At 38.8% G+C, this 15,368-nt stretch overlaps 1 protein-coding gene across 2 annotated transcripts in view; it reads left to right on the top strand.

Moving 5' to 3' along the window:
- ATXN7L1 (ataxin 7 like 1) overlaps nucleotides 1-15,368 on the top strand; it is a 120,227-nt gene that overhangs the window by 39,416 nt on the left and 65,443 nt on the right. The gene's annotated exons all lie outside the window — the stretch shown is intronic.

Raw genomic sequence — 15,368 nt, 5'->3', positions numbered from 1 at the left:
GTCGCATTTCTTAAGATTTTTTTGAAAAATGTTCATTTGAGAAGCTACAGAAATGTGCAGATATTTATTTCTCAGTTGGTGTGGCACCAGCAAGATGATGATTTTTGTTGAGTATTTATAAGCAGAACTACTTAGTTGGAAGTTTTTGCTATTTGTTTACAAACTACTTTCAAATATTCCTGAAAAAATTCATCCCAAGGCCTGGTTTATTTATTATTTATCCAGTGGTTTATTTGTTGTTTGTCCAGAGGTTTGGTTCTGTGGTGGTGGATTGCAAAATGTCACTGAAATGGCTAGCTTTGTGTTAGGTTTAATCAAATTCAGTTTAATCAAATTAATTTGAAGGTGATTGCATAATAATGAGAGGCAGTTAGAGCTGAGGATGGAATCAATTAACTACATTAAGGGCGGGGGGGGAACCAAAGGAAGACCCAGCAAGATTTTCCTTGCCTACATACATACAACAAATGGGTCGGGGTCTGCTGTTTCAGTACAGGGTAGGGGATGATGTGATTGAGAGCAGCCCTGCAGAGAAGGACTTAGGGGTGCTAGTTGATGAGAAGCTCGACATGAGCCGGCAATGTGCGCTCATAGCCCAGAAGGCCAACCATATCCTGGGCTGCATCAAAAGAAGTGTGGCCAGCAGGTCGAGGGAGGTGATTCTGCCCCTCTATCCTGCTCTTGTGAGACATCATCTGGAATATTTTGTCCAGTTCTGGAATCCTCAACATAAGAAGGATATGGAGCTGTTGGAATGTGTCCAGAGGAGGGCTACAAAGATGATCAGAGGGCTGGAGCACCTCGCATATGAGGACAGGCTGAGAGAGTTGGGATTGTTCAGCCTGGAGAAGAGAAGGCTCCAAGAAGACCTTGTAGTGACCTTCCAGTACCTGAAAGAGGCCTACAAGAAAGCTGGGGAGGAATTTTTTACAAAGGCATATAGTGATAGGACTAGCGGGAATGGCTTTAAATTGAAGAGGGGAAGATTCAGACTAGGCATAAGGAGGAATTTCTTCACAATGAGGATGGTGAGGCAGTGGCACAGGTTGTCCAGGGTGGTTGTGGATGTCCCATCCCTGGAAGTGTTCAGGACCAGGTTGGATCGAGCCTTGGGCAGCCTGGTGTAATGGGAGGTGTCCCTGCCCATGGCAGGGAGCTTGGAATTAGATGTTCTTTAAGGTCCCTTCCAACTCAAACCATTCTATGAAATAAACTTCACAAATCATGTGCCCATTTCAGTCTTCTGGACAGGAAGGCCATTGTGTGAGGGGAAAATTTAAGTGGAATTAACAGAAAATATTATTTTATTTAGTTTTAAAGAGATATTACCAAAATATTACCTTGGGTTTGTATGGATGGACTGCTAACAACCAACCGTGAGCAGCTGCATTCATGTTCAAAGGCAGTTGTAGGGCTTACCACTATCTTTGGCCTAGATTGAAATAAATGTGAAAAAATGGTAATAGTGGAATATAGCATTTATATCCAGTAGACTTCAGTTTGATGATGGGGGCAAGTATTAATTTCAGTGTTTTAACAAGCTGTCCTACTATTTGTTTCTTGACCTTGGTCATATGCGGTTTCTTCCTGCCTAACTTCAGGTATCTTATGATTCGTTTGGTGACAGAAAAGCTTCTCTGCGTATGGTTGTAGGTTCGGTTGGTACCATAAGTATTGAACCAGTGTGTTAATAAAAGATCTGCTACAAAACAGAGGAATCTGTGTAATGCCTTGCTGTCGCCTTCTGCACTTGTGCTGTTTCCTGGACGTGACCTTCTGGTTTGGGGAGCAGTATAAAAGTTGGTCCTGTTTTCGTATAGAAGGCATATAGGGTGATGTTTCTTCTAGATGAAAGTGAACTAATCCACATTAGAAGGAACATTTTTGAGCTCATTGGAAGTAAAAAGATAACCATCAGTGTTAGTATATTGCCTGTAAACTGCAAAAACCCTGTGAGTCACTGCCCTTTTTTTCTTTTTTTTCTCCATTACCCTATTATTTATACAGTTCCTGTTACTTCAAATTCATTATAGCAATCCTGTTACCCTGAACAATTGAGCGTTAAATTCTGAATTGCTTGATTTGAGCACCTAAGGTCAGTAAAGACTTTTTTAAAAAGGTAGACTGTATTAAAAGAAATGGAGAATACTGAAAATAATTGACCAAAGTTGTTACTTCTTGAAGATTGTACTTGACCCAGTCAGACTTGCTTCAGGAAAGGTGTACTGGAACTTTGCCAAAAGGCCTGTGGAAGAGCTTTAAATGTAGAGGTAAAATATTTTGTTTAAAGAAGAAACAGTAAAGGTCATATACTAAAACCATATAAAAGAACTTTTAGAAGAGAGAAGGTTTCTTGGGAGTCTGAAGGATTACTGTAAAATAACTAATTTATTTTTTAAAAATGCATCTATTAAAAGTACATGTCATATAAGTGACAAGCATCTACTAACATATAGTTGTTCTCATAAGAAATGAGTGAGATCTAAAGAAGAGCTACACATGGGTCTTATTAATTGATCTGTAGTTGCATTGTCTGGAGACAAAATTGTAAAAATCTCAAATTAGAAAACTGATCAACTATGAGCTGCTTGTGGCTGAATAATCTCTCACTGGTTATGTTACGATACCAGTAGTCCATTTGGAAATATCTGGAGGAGGCTTCATTTGAGACATTGGTTCTCATCGCACTGGGTGCCTTTGTGAAACCAGGAATATTTGATTTTCAGTTTTACTTAGAGTTTTATCATCTGTTGGACACAATCAATTTGCTGGATCAAATTTTGTTTAATTAGTTAGGTGATGCAGCAGTATGATGCTGAACATGCCTGTTAGTAGACTTTGAGGTATTTTTAGACTATCATATTTATTATAAAATGCACTATTTTACATATCTAGAATTGCAGCTTTAAAGTTGTGGCAAAGGCAACAGAATGAGAAAGCGTTAGAAGCTATTGTTGGTTTCTTGGCTCATGGAGGCAGTGGCATGGGGAGTCTTTATTGCTACTAACAAGGACTTGTAGAGATCTATCCCAGAATCTCCCACAAAGCATGGTTTGTTACTAATATCCCTGGTAAGATCTAGTCTGTATTCTCTCCGTAAGGATTTAGGTCCATGCCAGGTATGTGTTTTGTGTCTCTAGGTTCCCTGCATTGCAATTTGAAGGTCCTGGCTTTGGAGCAGCACTGGAGTGGTTAGTTTAGCAAACATTTTTGTAACGCTTCTCTAGAGCCTTTGCTGGCGTTTGCCTTTCTCCAGAGTGTATGAAAGTGCACGGTTTTGTTTGTCTCTGATTTCAGACGTGTGACAGCCATCCTTGATGGCTCTGGGAAGTTGAGAAGATTATACAGGCAGATGTTGTTATTTAACTTTTAAGAGTTTGCAACCTGGAATATCAAGCAGAGAAAGAGAACTACCTGGTTGTAATTCAGGCTTTTTTAATGGGAGGCAACGCATCATGCAACCGTAGACCAGTAGAAATGAGGAAGGTAAAAGAGATGTGGCTGGAGGACCAACTTGCTGGACTTGAGAGTCTTTATAATAAACACAGCATAAAGCTCAGTATTGCAAAATAGCAGATCTGTTCTGGCTTCTAAGTTGGAAAAATACTGAATTATTTTTAAGACCACTTTCACATCCATGTATCTGTGGGATAAACATATCCATTTGTAAGGATTAAACCATTCATGTACATGTCGTGTGAGCCCAACTGAAAGAAACTTGCTGTTAGAGGCTACTGGATAAACCATATAAATCAAGTACTTTTTTGAGGTCATTCAGTATTATTGTGAGGTTAGAAAATAGTATATTGTAATGTCAACAGCAGTAGGGTTGAAATAGCATTGTTTGCTTCTGAAGCCAGTTCTTTTGAGTAACTTGTTGTGGTAGTACAATATCCTAGATAATTTTAATGTGTGAATGTATTTTTGTATTTATTTCTTCATGAAGTAGTTTGAAATGAGAAGTCAGTCTAGTTATGCAGCTTGTAGAATTTCTAAGTGTACTTTGCACATGGGGAATTCTGGTTTTGAGATTTTGCTTTTAAATGCCAACCTCTGTGAAGATACTGACTACTTATTGGGACACCAGAAATGTTTAGTATCTCCAAAGTATCATAATGTTCTTGCTATTTGTTTGGGGGGGGTTCTCTAATGTATCTGTTTTCCAGGAGATTTTCAGGGTGGCAGACTGTGCTGAGCCGTGTCTATACGACTTCTGTTAACTCAAATTCTGTGACAGTTCCTTGTTAAGACAGGACCTGTACGATTTCCCAGTAGATGTTTCTATTTTCCTTTGGCCCCAGAGAGAGTAAAGCTTCATAGTCTTACACTGCATTGTCCTTTATGGGACAAAAAAGCATCAGATACAGTTCTTGATTTTTAAGATGTTGCATACAGTAATAGGCTCGTTCGCTTTGGTCCCTTCCTGTTGAAAGGAAAATCTCTCATGAGAGGTAGGAGTGACACAGTGAAGAACAAGCAGTGTGCATTTAGAGAGCTTGTCAAAACATCTTGACTTTTTCTTTTAATATGAGTAAAATAAATTAATGATGGGAAGGTGTTAAAAGTAAAGCTGGGGAGAAGGGGTGAATTATCCAAGCTAAATGATGCAGCTTGGTTAAACAATAACTACAGTGTAACCATCAAAATGAGTTTCCAAACATACTTTGGAACAGTTTCCAGAACTGTGGAGGGTATCTTACTGAACTGAATAGCTAAGATTCTCATTTGATGAAGTCTAAGCATACGAAGGAGGGAAATAATTTTGCTTTGTGAAGGAGAAATGGCCATAAAGATCTCCTCTTCACTTGCTAATTTCTTTATTGGATGTTCATTGCTATCCATCCTGCCTATCTCTAAGGTTGTTCTAACAGGCTTCAAATTAAGAAGTAGAAATTATTATTCCTTAGAAAAGAAGAACACCCTTGATTTTTATAACTTCTGAGTTATTAATCCTTGGGTTAAGATCCTGGTGTCCTCATGAAATTCGGAAAAGGATATTTCCTTTCTATCCATCTGTTTGGCTTCATAAGCGTCACTTAAAAGAAAAACAAACTAGAAAGTAGTGGAGCGCTGAAGAATATAAATAAATTATTTTCCCTTCCGTATCATAATTATTTTCCTAGAAGAGGTTCTCTCTTTTGAATTACTCAGGCTGGCTGGTTTACATTATACCGGTGGTGCATTACAATTTAATGAACCACAATTAAAGACAAGAAGGCTGAGCTTAAAGTGGGAGTGAGAATGATTTGCTTGCTTAACACTAGTTTAAGCATTACTAGCTAGAGTCTTTTCTCCATAAAGATTTTGATACGGGTATCACTCTTATATTTGATGGATTATTCTCAGGTTTTATGTTATTTTCAATTATTCAATGCCTTATTTTTAAGTAGATATAGCTGTTTGGGGTTTTGTAATTGTAAATATTTTATCCATTGCATTTGACCTTTTACTAGGGAGAGCAGTGTCATGCCTTTCAAGGACAATGGCATTTTGAATGGTTCTCCTTCTGTTACTGCAATCTTTTTTCACAGCCTTGTCAAAACTTGTTATATGATATCATTATTGATTTAATAACTTTCTGGTTGTCACATGGTTAGGTTTCATTGCATTTCATGCATTAAAATAATGAATATTATTCTCATCCCTCTTGCTTTTTGTTAAATATGGAAACAGCAGCTAGGCTAACATGAATCCCAGTTGTCTTTTAGTAATATTTTGTGTGCACCTTATTTGTACGTTTTCATTTGTGCAATTGCCTAAGATACAGTGATCTTGTCTGTAACTTTCATTTCCGTTACTTTTAATAGGAAACCCCTAGTAACTGAAAACATACCAAAATTCCCCATTTTTAACGGCTTTGCAGTCTTTCTATCAGAAATCTTCTTCTCAAGACCAAAGTACAACCAGTGGCATAATCCTCTGTCTCCTGTCTGCAATGAAGCTGTGGTTCCTGTAGTGGTACATGCAGGTTATGTGGATCTGTCATGTCCACGTCCATGTCATTGCAAGTTCTGCGAGCCCAGTCTAATGGCAGTTGCTGTTAAACTACAGTCACATTCACCATTCCCACGGAATTTAAATAGTACGTCACTGCATGTACCATCCAGGTAGAGGGAATATTACTCTCAGTGACACAAAACTAAAACAACGCTCCTTTTAATTAGTGTTTTTCCCTGCATGTTCTTGGAGTGCTGTATTTTTCAGGTTGTCAGCAATTCTTGTGAGCCTAAATAGATACAGAAATCCAAAATCTGTCTTTGTTTACTCCTTAAAGAGACCAGCTCTGTACCCTAGCTGCTCGTAGACTCTGGCCAGATTCAGAAAAGCACTTAGATGCATAAAAGATAATCAGTTGACATTTTAATACTTCATTCAAATGAAACAATAAATAAAAACCCTTTTAGCTGCTCATATGCTTGAGAGTGTTGGTCACCCCAATGTTGGCTAGTGTGTTAATCCAGCACTGAAAACAGCTTGGTTTTTTCGTGTGTGACCTGGAGAGACCTCAATCAAAGATACATTGACAAGGCCATGTTCATCAAAGCAAAACAAAAAGAAATCCTACCTTCTTTGTAATGACTTGTCCAGGAAGTGAAAGATTTTGGATTTAGTGGCCCTACCACCTAGGAGCTATTCTGTCACCTTTCACCTCCTCGGAGGGAAGTGTCCTGACCACCAGGCACACCATCGCCCAGGCTAAAACAAGGCTAAGGCATGCTTGTTTCATTGGAGATGTATCCAAATAAACCTGTCTGTAGAAAGCAACACCCAGATCCAAGGAACAAGCCCTGATACGGACTGAAAAATGTGCAACTGATGCTCAGAGCAACAGCAAATGTAATGTGCCTTCACCTTGCAGGTTGCTGAGATCAGCTCAAGGCTGGGAGGAGTTTGCTGTGTTTTCTCAGACTAGCGTGTGAATTAAAAGTGGAGCTGCGACCTGCTTGCTTAGAAACAAGTAGCACAGTATTTGATAGTTTTGGCTTATTTTGTATTTTTTACTACCATCTCACCACTTAAACCACTTTTTCTGTTGTTACTAATTAATCATCAGTGACAGCCTAAAACAAAAGTTCAGATATAGAAAGGGGTATGAAATATAGTTACAAGGTCAATGAGTGGTGTAAGCAGGAATGTGACAACTTTGCACTGATAACTTTGGTACTTCAAAAATTCACCCTGAGTTGATGTGTCAATAATTGAAAATTTCTTCATTCAAAAGATTCTGTGAATGAGAAAGCAGGAACATTTGGCAGCGTTGAATCTCAGAGGATTATGCGTTGGGGAGTAGTGAGTGTTCAACAAGAAAACATTCAGCAGTGAACAGAATGGTACACATGTATGCAGCTGCTATTCAGCATAGCAACCTCCTCCCCCCAGGTCCCCCTTTCTAATTTCTGGACATGTGCATGAAATTTAAAAGAATGGAAGTAAAACAGGAATTAATTGTCTTTTCCCTAATTTTTCTATTAAGTTGTGTCTTTACAGTACCTTAACTGTCCTGTAATTTTACAATGCTGATCTTAAATAAATTGACTTCGGAAGCAGGGCTGGAAGGGTAATAGTAACACTGGGCTTTGCAGTGCACTAGAAGTGCATTGTTCTAGTTTATACATAATTCCTATCATTATAAATTAGTTTATCTCTTTTGCATGGTGTATGCGTTGATAATATTTCATTAATGCACTTTTTTGTGGGGCTGGTTTTTTTTTACTTCATATAAATTGTGGCAAATGGCACAGTACGTACTTGAACTGGGTAGTAGTGTCGTGGCATTGATGGGAGATACGTATCACTTGTAATTTCTTTCAGTCAAAATTTTAATAGAGATGTAGTTTTAAATAGTAACCAATAAGGATTTCTTTTAAGGAGTGTCCATTAATAGAACTCAGCTGTTGAAGGTTGGCTGCAGCATTAGGCTTAAGTTTAATCTCCTCCGTACTATAATTTACAGGGCTGTGTTTAGTGCATCACTCTTCCAGCTGCTTCACTGGTAGAGGGAGGGGGGTTGTGATAGTGGGAGAGAAGAGAAAGGTGTAGTGAAAATTTTCCCTCACATCCTACAAAAATCTTGCAAAATTAAAAATAGGAGGATTTTGCTTGAGGTTTTCCATGGCATGTCTTACTTGGTTTGAATCAGGTGGACCTCTTCTGTTGTACAGAAGGGATGTTTTTAAAAATATTTTTTAAAAACCACTTCATGGTTCTATCCCTGTATAAAGCCCAAAAGAGAATTAAGAGCTTTTTGAATTCTCTGCTTGGAAGTGTTTGTGTGAGTAAAAGACAAACAAAGCCAAATAGTTTTTAATATCAAATTGCGATGCACTGTAAAGAAGGGAGATTTGAAGTGGAATCTGAATTTGCTGAAGGTTCAAGTAAGAAGTCATGGTTTCTCCAGTGTATTCAAAAGTGTAGAAGTGCTAAGGGCAAGCCTCTTCTTTGTTACCTGTTTATTCTGTATGTGACCAGGCAAGGAAGGTGTGGGGTTTTTGAGGGTGGGGTTAGGGGTTTTTTTCTCATAGTGCAAGTTTTCACTCTGGTAATTAACGTTTGGATTAGTCACTGCCTACCAAATATTTTAAGTTCCATTCCAAGTCTGTAGACGTCTTTCTTGCGTATAGAAGTGCTCATTGACCATGACTTTTAGCAGTTGTCTAAACATTTGGAGTTTAGTTCATTTTCTGACTTTTGCCATTTCTACTATGCTATTGCTTAGCGATCTCTTGCAAAGTATATTACAAGCTTAGAGACTTCTTGCTGTCCTTATGCTAAAATTTTTACTGTAAGTTGGCTCATACAGTTGATTCTTGTCCATCAGCTCTTGGCTTTTCTCAAAGGAAACAGCAGCAATTTTTGGCTAGTGTCTTCTCTCGAAGCTGAACGTCCCCTGTGCCATGAGTTGTAGTTGCTGAGGCTGCAGGTGAGGCAGTGGGTGAGGCTGGAGGCACAGCTGATCTTGTGCATTTAAAGCTCCCTTTAAAGCTGTAGAACCAGGCATAGAAGGATGTTGTATGAGCCCAGAATACAGCTCTGGCCCTTACAGCTGCCAGGATTAGGTGGCCTTGTCGTCTGCAGGGGTGAATGGAATTCAAACTGGAACAGCAGCTTGTTATTTTCCAGAAGTACAGCTTCTGACAGTCTGAAATACTGCTTTCCAACAGTGTTTCTGTTGCCTTTTCCGACATCTACAGGCCACCTGGGGAGCAGTAGGGAAGAGAGAAGTCCCTTGGCATGCATGAGGATGACAAGATAGTCATAGGTCATTTATCGTAGAGTTGCAATACCTTCCTTGAAGAAATGGTTTTTATTTGGTGTTTTAAAAAAAAACAACCCTATTTTTTAGTAGAGGGAAATATCACCTATGATAAACTAGCCAAAACAAGGTTTGTAAATATACTTTTCCCACCATTTTCAGTAATAATATTTATCCTAGATATTCTACACCTTCTTCATTTTTTTTTCTTTTTTATTTTAATGTGATTTTTATTCTTCTAGTATACAAGCATGTTTGTCACAGCACCATGTTTAAAATCTAGCAACTTCGGTTTTTTTCACTGTAATACTATTACACGACCTCTTGGTACTTGACTAGTGCCAAATCCATTCAAAACATTTTATTTGCATGCATAAAATACTGTATTTAAAATTCTTATCATTTCAAATATAACTGAAGATCCATGTGTTTCCCATTTCACAGTCCTGTAGTGATTCATGTAATTATCTTAATAGCTTAATGCTATTCTATTTAACTGGTGGTATTAATGTAATAATTGTCATAATAAAATCTAAAATATTGAATTAGGCCTTGTTCTAAAATTTATTTTGGTTTTACAGAAAGGTTAGGCACTGTAGGCTACTGTTTTCAAAATAACATTTTTTGCATTCATCTGGATAGATTAATGAAATTATATTCTACAAGATATAATTAAAGAACTCTTTAAAATGTCTTAGGCAAATGATGATGGGGAACTCGTTCACTAGGTGTATATTTTGATTCAGTTTCAAATACTTGATTTAGCATCCTGCACCAAACCCTGCCTATTGTTAAGATGCCTAAAAAAATCTAGGAAATTTGCCTCCTTATCTGTTTATGTTTGTGAGACTAGTGCTGTTATTAACCAGGAACATCTTCTTTGAATAGTGTTCTGGGAAATAATGCTTCCCCCATACACCCTCCCTTTTTGCACAGGCTTCTTGTTTCTGCGAAATAATCTTTTATCATGCCTAGCATCTGCTTCGCGACGAGTGGAGTACAATTAATACCATGCTTACGCAAAATATCAAACATTGTATATAAGAAATGTGTTTAAGGCAAGCGCTGATGTGTCAACACCTGCTTTCATTGCATTCTCTGTGTTTTATAAGGTATTCCATTCAGCAGTGCATCATCAATGTTGTGCTTCACTAATTGTGTAACTAGACAATTTTAATTTTTTTTTTTTAGATCTAGTTTTAGGTTTGAGACTGGTGGTTGCAAAATTGTTTTATTTTTTTTAATTCAGTTAGTTAGGGGAAGGATTGGCAGTAAAGTAATTTTTAGTGCTGCTTTTACCTCAAAATATTGAAGCAGGAATACAGCTGTATGAGCTGAAACACAGACCAGTAGTTGATCCACAGTACTGAAAAGGCCTGCATTGATTTTAAGTGTTTCAGATTACTTTGTTGTGTGTTTGATGGTGATTGGATTGCATGAACTGTGGAGGCCAATTCATCCTCCCATGTACGTTAAGCTTTCTCAGACTTTGCAGTAGTATCGTGCATGTCCAAATGAGCCTGAAGACAAGTGTTTCTCATTCTGTGACTCTAGGTAGCTGAAAGCTGTAATAAATGAGTAAAAATAGTGCTTTAGAATTTGGATAGGACACCAAAGGACTAGTTTGCTGTTTAAATAAGTCTTTTTGTCACTGTCTAATGCAGAATGCGTTTAGTGAGGACACTGAAATGATCAGTAAAGCTTTTCAGCATTTTTGCATGGGAAGGAAAGGCACAAAACCAGGACCAGGCAGTTAGGGCTGTGGAGAAGGGCACAGTGCAGAACTGCGTGTTCAACAAGACAAGTTTAGGAATGGTGCAGCAAAAAAATCAAATGGTGAAAAGAAGTCTAGTGGTTGTCATTGTGCTACTAAACAATTCTGTTGACCCAGTGATTTTTTTAATTTAGTGGAAACTTGAGAGCTCTGGGGTGCTGTGGAAAGAGTTCTCAGAACTTTTTTTTACACTGTGTGAAGAAATACCTGCTTTTTTGGTTTGGTTTTGAACCAGCTATGAACAATCATTTCCTGTCCACCTTCATAATAAAGTGCATAATAACCTTCCTCTCTTGTCACTCATCCAGTTGGACAAGTCCAAATCTGTCTAATTGTCACTCTTGCAGAGGCTCTCTGTGTCTTTGCTGTGTGTTTTCGTATCTTACCCAACTCTTGTAAATCATATTTGAAAGGAAGGAAACAGTGCTATGATGTTCTGTATTCCTTGCCTATCGTTGGGTTTGCCTTTGTGACCGCCAGAGATAATTGAGATGATAATTTCATAGAACTGTTACAAAACCAGTCTCTCGTTACTGTGTAATAATAGTTGAAAGACCATCATTTTCTGTGTAAACTTAAGATTGTTTTCTCCTTCCACATCTGTCATTTTATGTTTCTCCGTGTTGAATTTCATTTACTATTCTGTTATACCTTTCAGTAATGTTAGGTCTTTCTGCAATCTGTTGATACCTTTACTACTCTGAGGAATTATGTACCAAAATCTTGTTCTCTCATTGACCACCTCCTTTTCTGGATCATTTCTCTGTATGCTGAATAGTTCAGGCCCTAGTGCATGACTCTTGGTGCATGCCACTGCTGAAATTCTTTCTTTGAGGACCATTTTTACCCTTTGCCCTATAAGTAGTTTCTTAGCCTTCAGGTTGGGGTTGGAACCCTCCTTCCTGTTTCACAGCAATTATCTTCCCTTTTATGAAGCATGAATACATGGGCTTGTTTCACTTGCAAATTTAAGTAGACTGTGTCAATTGGATTTCCCTTGCCCGAGTGTCCCTTCTGCCTTCCAGGTCATTTGTGACTCTTAATGCTCTTCAACAAAACTGTGCTGACTTTTCCCTAATATATCATACTTACCCATATCTACATAAACTTGGTTCCTTCTTGCAGCTTCTACCCCTCTGGCTTGGAGACACTGCAGATTTGCTGCTACTCTATTTCTTTGCATTCTCCCAGAAGTCTGTTTTGCTTTCTGATCTTCAGGTACAAGGTCGTTTTCAATGAGAGGCTTTGCTTCCTTGCTAATAGCTCAGTAACCCCATCCATGGCTTTTAGGGAGCTTCTGGATGATTATAGATGGTCCAGCTCTGTGAAGCCACTTCGCAGCTTCTTCTGCTACTGCGTCAGTTGGAGATGGGATCTCCAAGTCCTTTCGAGCTTCTGTACCATAAAGGTCATTTTTGTCAGGACTAGAAAAGGAGCAGTTTTATTTACACACATGTCTGTGTATACGTATAGATTGGCTGCTCAGTCCATTGCACCCCAAATGCCATTTTGGCCTTAATTCTAGAATAACTGCTAGGGAATTGTTCATTGGCACTTCCTGGGTAGGCATATTTGAAGAAAAAAAAATGGGATTTTTTCCTCTGTCTTGCTGAAGAAGAAAACGAAGCTTTTTCACAATAAAGAAATGGTTTGAGTATAACTAATTTCTCTCTAATTTTCTCATGAAAATAAATTTAATGCCTGTAGAGGTGAAGTGTTGCACTTGGCCTGGAGAAAAAAAATCTTTCTATTAGGAGACTGAAGAAAAAACAGGAGGAAATTGAAGTCCAGGTTTGCAAAATTATTTCTGATCCTTTAGCCGCTGGAGTACTGATTAGAACAGTCAATGTGCAACGTGGGACATCCTATTTACTCTTTTTTCTTCCCTCATCTCAGGGAAGTTGAATCAAGAGCACCATAAGCAGGCTGCCCAGTGTTGATGGGTGTTTGTAATTACTCACATGGGCTGCATTCTCCTTTTCATAAAGAAACGCTGATGGGAACTGGGTGTCTCATCTGCCAGGGAGTGGCAGAAGAACTCTGCTTGCAAGGCCTTGCCTGCTTCTCCAGTTGTGTCTTACACAAAAAAGGAATAGGAAGGATGGAGAGAGGCTCAGAATTACCTGCAGGCTGAGCGACTGGGTGCTTCTGCCACTGAAAGACACAAGTTCAAGTCCACAGTAATTTCTTCCCCTATTTTATATTTTTATTATTATTATTTTGTATAAAATAATTAGCTGTTGAACAGAATAAGAGAAACTTAATCCCTAACTTTGACAACTAAATACTCACTTGGGATTCAATCTGTGGTTCAGGAAAGGTGTCTGCAAAAGACTGAAATAATTTCAGCAGGAGGGAGAACAAACACCTCAACATCCTTCACAACGCTTTGTCCTCATAGTCAGAGTCCTTTTCTGCCAGAGGAGGATTTGTGTTCAGATTGATTACTGAGAGGTGAGTGCTTTAATCAGGGAAGTAGTCATCTAACAGGTTCACCGCCTTTCATTTGTTTAGAAACTTGGCACTTAAATGGCTTTTTATTAAAGAAATAAAGTAAAAAACAAATCCACTCTCTGAACCAAGCCAAAATAGCTGGTCATAAAAGAGAAATAAAGCCAGTCACAGAATTGTCAGAATCATTAATTGATATTTGAGGGGATAAAAGCCACAATAATATCAGCTCCTGTGTTTGTTGGATCAGTGATAACTATTGATGTGTCCTGAATATAAAGTAATTTCGAGGGTAGTCAGGATGCTCAGACAGCAGTTGTTACCAGCAATCGGTTGGTTGACAAAGCCTGAGTGTTCCCTTATGATTTGTCTGTCTCATTGCTGCACAGCCCGTGTCCAGTCGGTCTGGTGGCTGTGGAGAGCTATGGGCTATGCATGCACTGAGTTAAATATTCCCTAACGGGTGGCATGATAATATGCCAGATGCCCAGTAACATTTGCCCTATTGAGGCCAGGTTTCTTTTCTTGCCAAGGGGTAAAAGGGGAAAAAAGGGAAAATAAATCTCAAATGAAAAAACCCAACCTTTTATATTTTCCCCCAAGAGCAGAAGGACACAAGGACTTGCACAAGGGTGTTACAAGCAAACCCAAGTGCTACAGTTCATTCCTGAGTTTGGAGTCCTGGGAGTTGTGAAAACTCCTTTTAATGTCTGGTTTTTAGACTTGAGAAGAACTGGAATATTTTTTAATGTCTTCTCTTCCATGGCCCAGATCTCTACTTGCCCATAAGCCTTATCTGACAGCCTGGAGATAAACCCATCCCTGGTGGTGTTCAAGGCCAGGGGCTTTGAGCCAGTCTGATCCAAGTGGAAGGTGTCACTGCCCATGACAAGGCTTTGGAACTGGAGGATCTTTAAGGTCCCTTCCACCTCAAATCATTCTGTGAGTCTATGAAGAATGAAAGGTCAACAGCAATGCTGCAGCGAGCAACATGCTTAGCAGGGTTTGGGGGTTTGTTAAGGGAACTAGGAAGAGAGGCAAGTCAGAATATTTTCCATATCCAGTCCATGTTACATTTGCAGCTTTCACCCTAGTATGTTTTTGTATACTAGAGAAACAAAATCACAAATAGTGGACTACTATGTCTCACAGACATGAGTAGTTTTGAGATCACTATGGTACCTATTCTGTCGTTCTCCAGTTTTGGAGTTCTTGGAAACAACAGCTGAAAAGATTTTATCTTACAGTTAGCATGGGTTAAGTGATGGTCCTGCCTGTGCCTGCTCTGAGGTTGTTCCTCTTTGACACTTTGTGCCAGTTTTATTCATGTGCTTTCCTGCCTTCCCATAGTGATTCTTTCTTAGCCTCCCAGTGAACAGTTGTAGGGAGGCATAATGGAACAAAGCTGAGTTGCTGCTTCACTCCTAATTTGAGGATGCCCAAGTTAATTTGAACCTGAGTGGCCTGTTTGCCCTTTTTGTGGTGAAAAGTCAAAATACAAAGGCAGACTTTGGAAATTCAGGCAGGAAGAAGTGAAGTGCCCTTCTCCTTTGTGTTTCCAAGATGTGTCAGTGAAACCTGGCTAGGTTTGCTTCAGTCTCTTTGGCTTTGCTTTCATCTGCAGAGAGAAATTCAAGTTACTCAGTAGCCCCTGTGCTAGGACAGTTTTATTTCCAGTTGCTTATCATGTGATGCAGTTATGTGAAGGAATTACAAAACTGTTGCCAGCATTTGTGCCAGAAGTGCTGTTTAAGCAGACAACTTGGGTTTGTTTTTGTTTTTTAACTCACAGGTATGGATGTAGCAATTCCAGCTGGATAGGATCACTGAGATGAAACAAAGTTCAAATAAAGGATACACAGAGCTTCAAGTATTACTGTTTCAAAAGGG

The sequence above is a fragment of the Phaenicophaeus curvirostris genome, chromosome 1 (assembly GCF_032191515.1).
Source record: "Phaenicophaeus curvirostris isolate KB17595 chromosome 1, BPBGC_Pcur_1.0, whole genome shotgun sequence".
NCBI classification, from domain to species: domain Eukaryota; kingdom Metazoa; phylum Chordata; class Aves; order Cuculiformes; family Cuculidae; genus Phaenicophaeus; species Phaenicophaeus curvirostris.
This window is presented reverse-complemented; position numbering and strand designations above follow the sequence as displayed.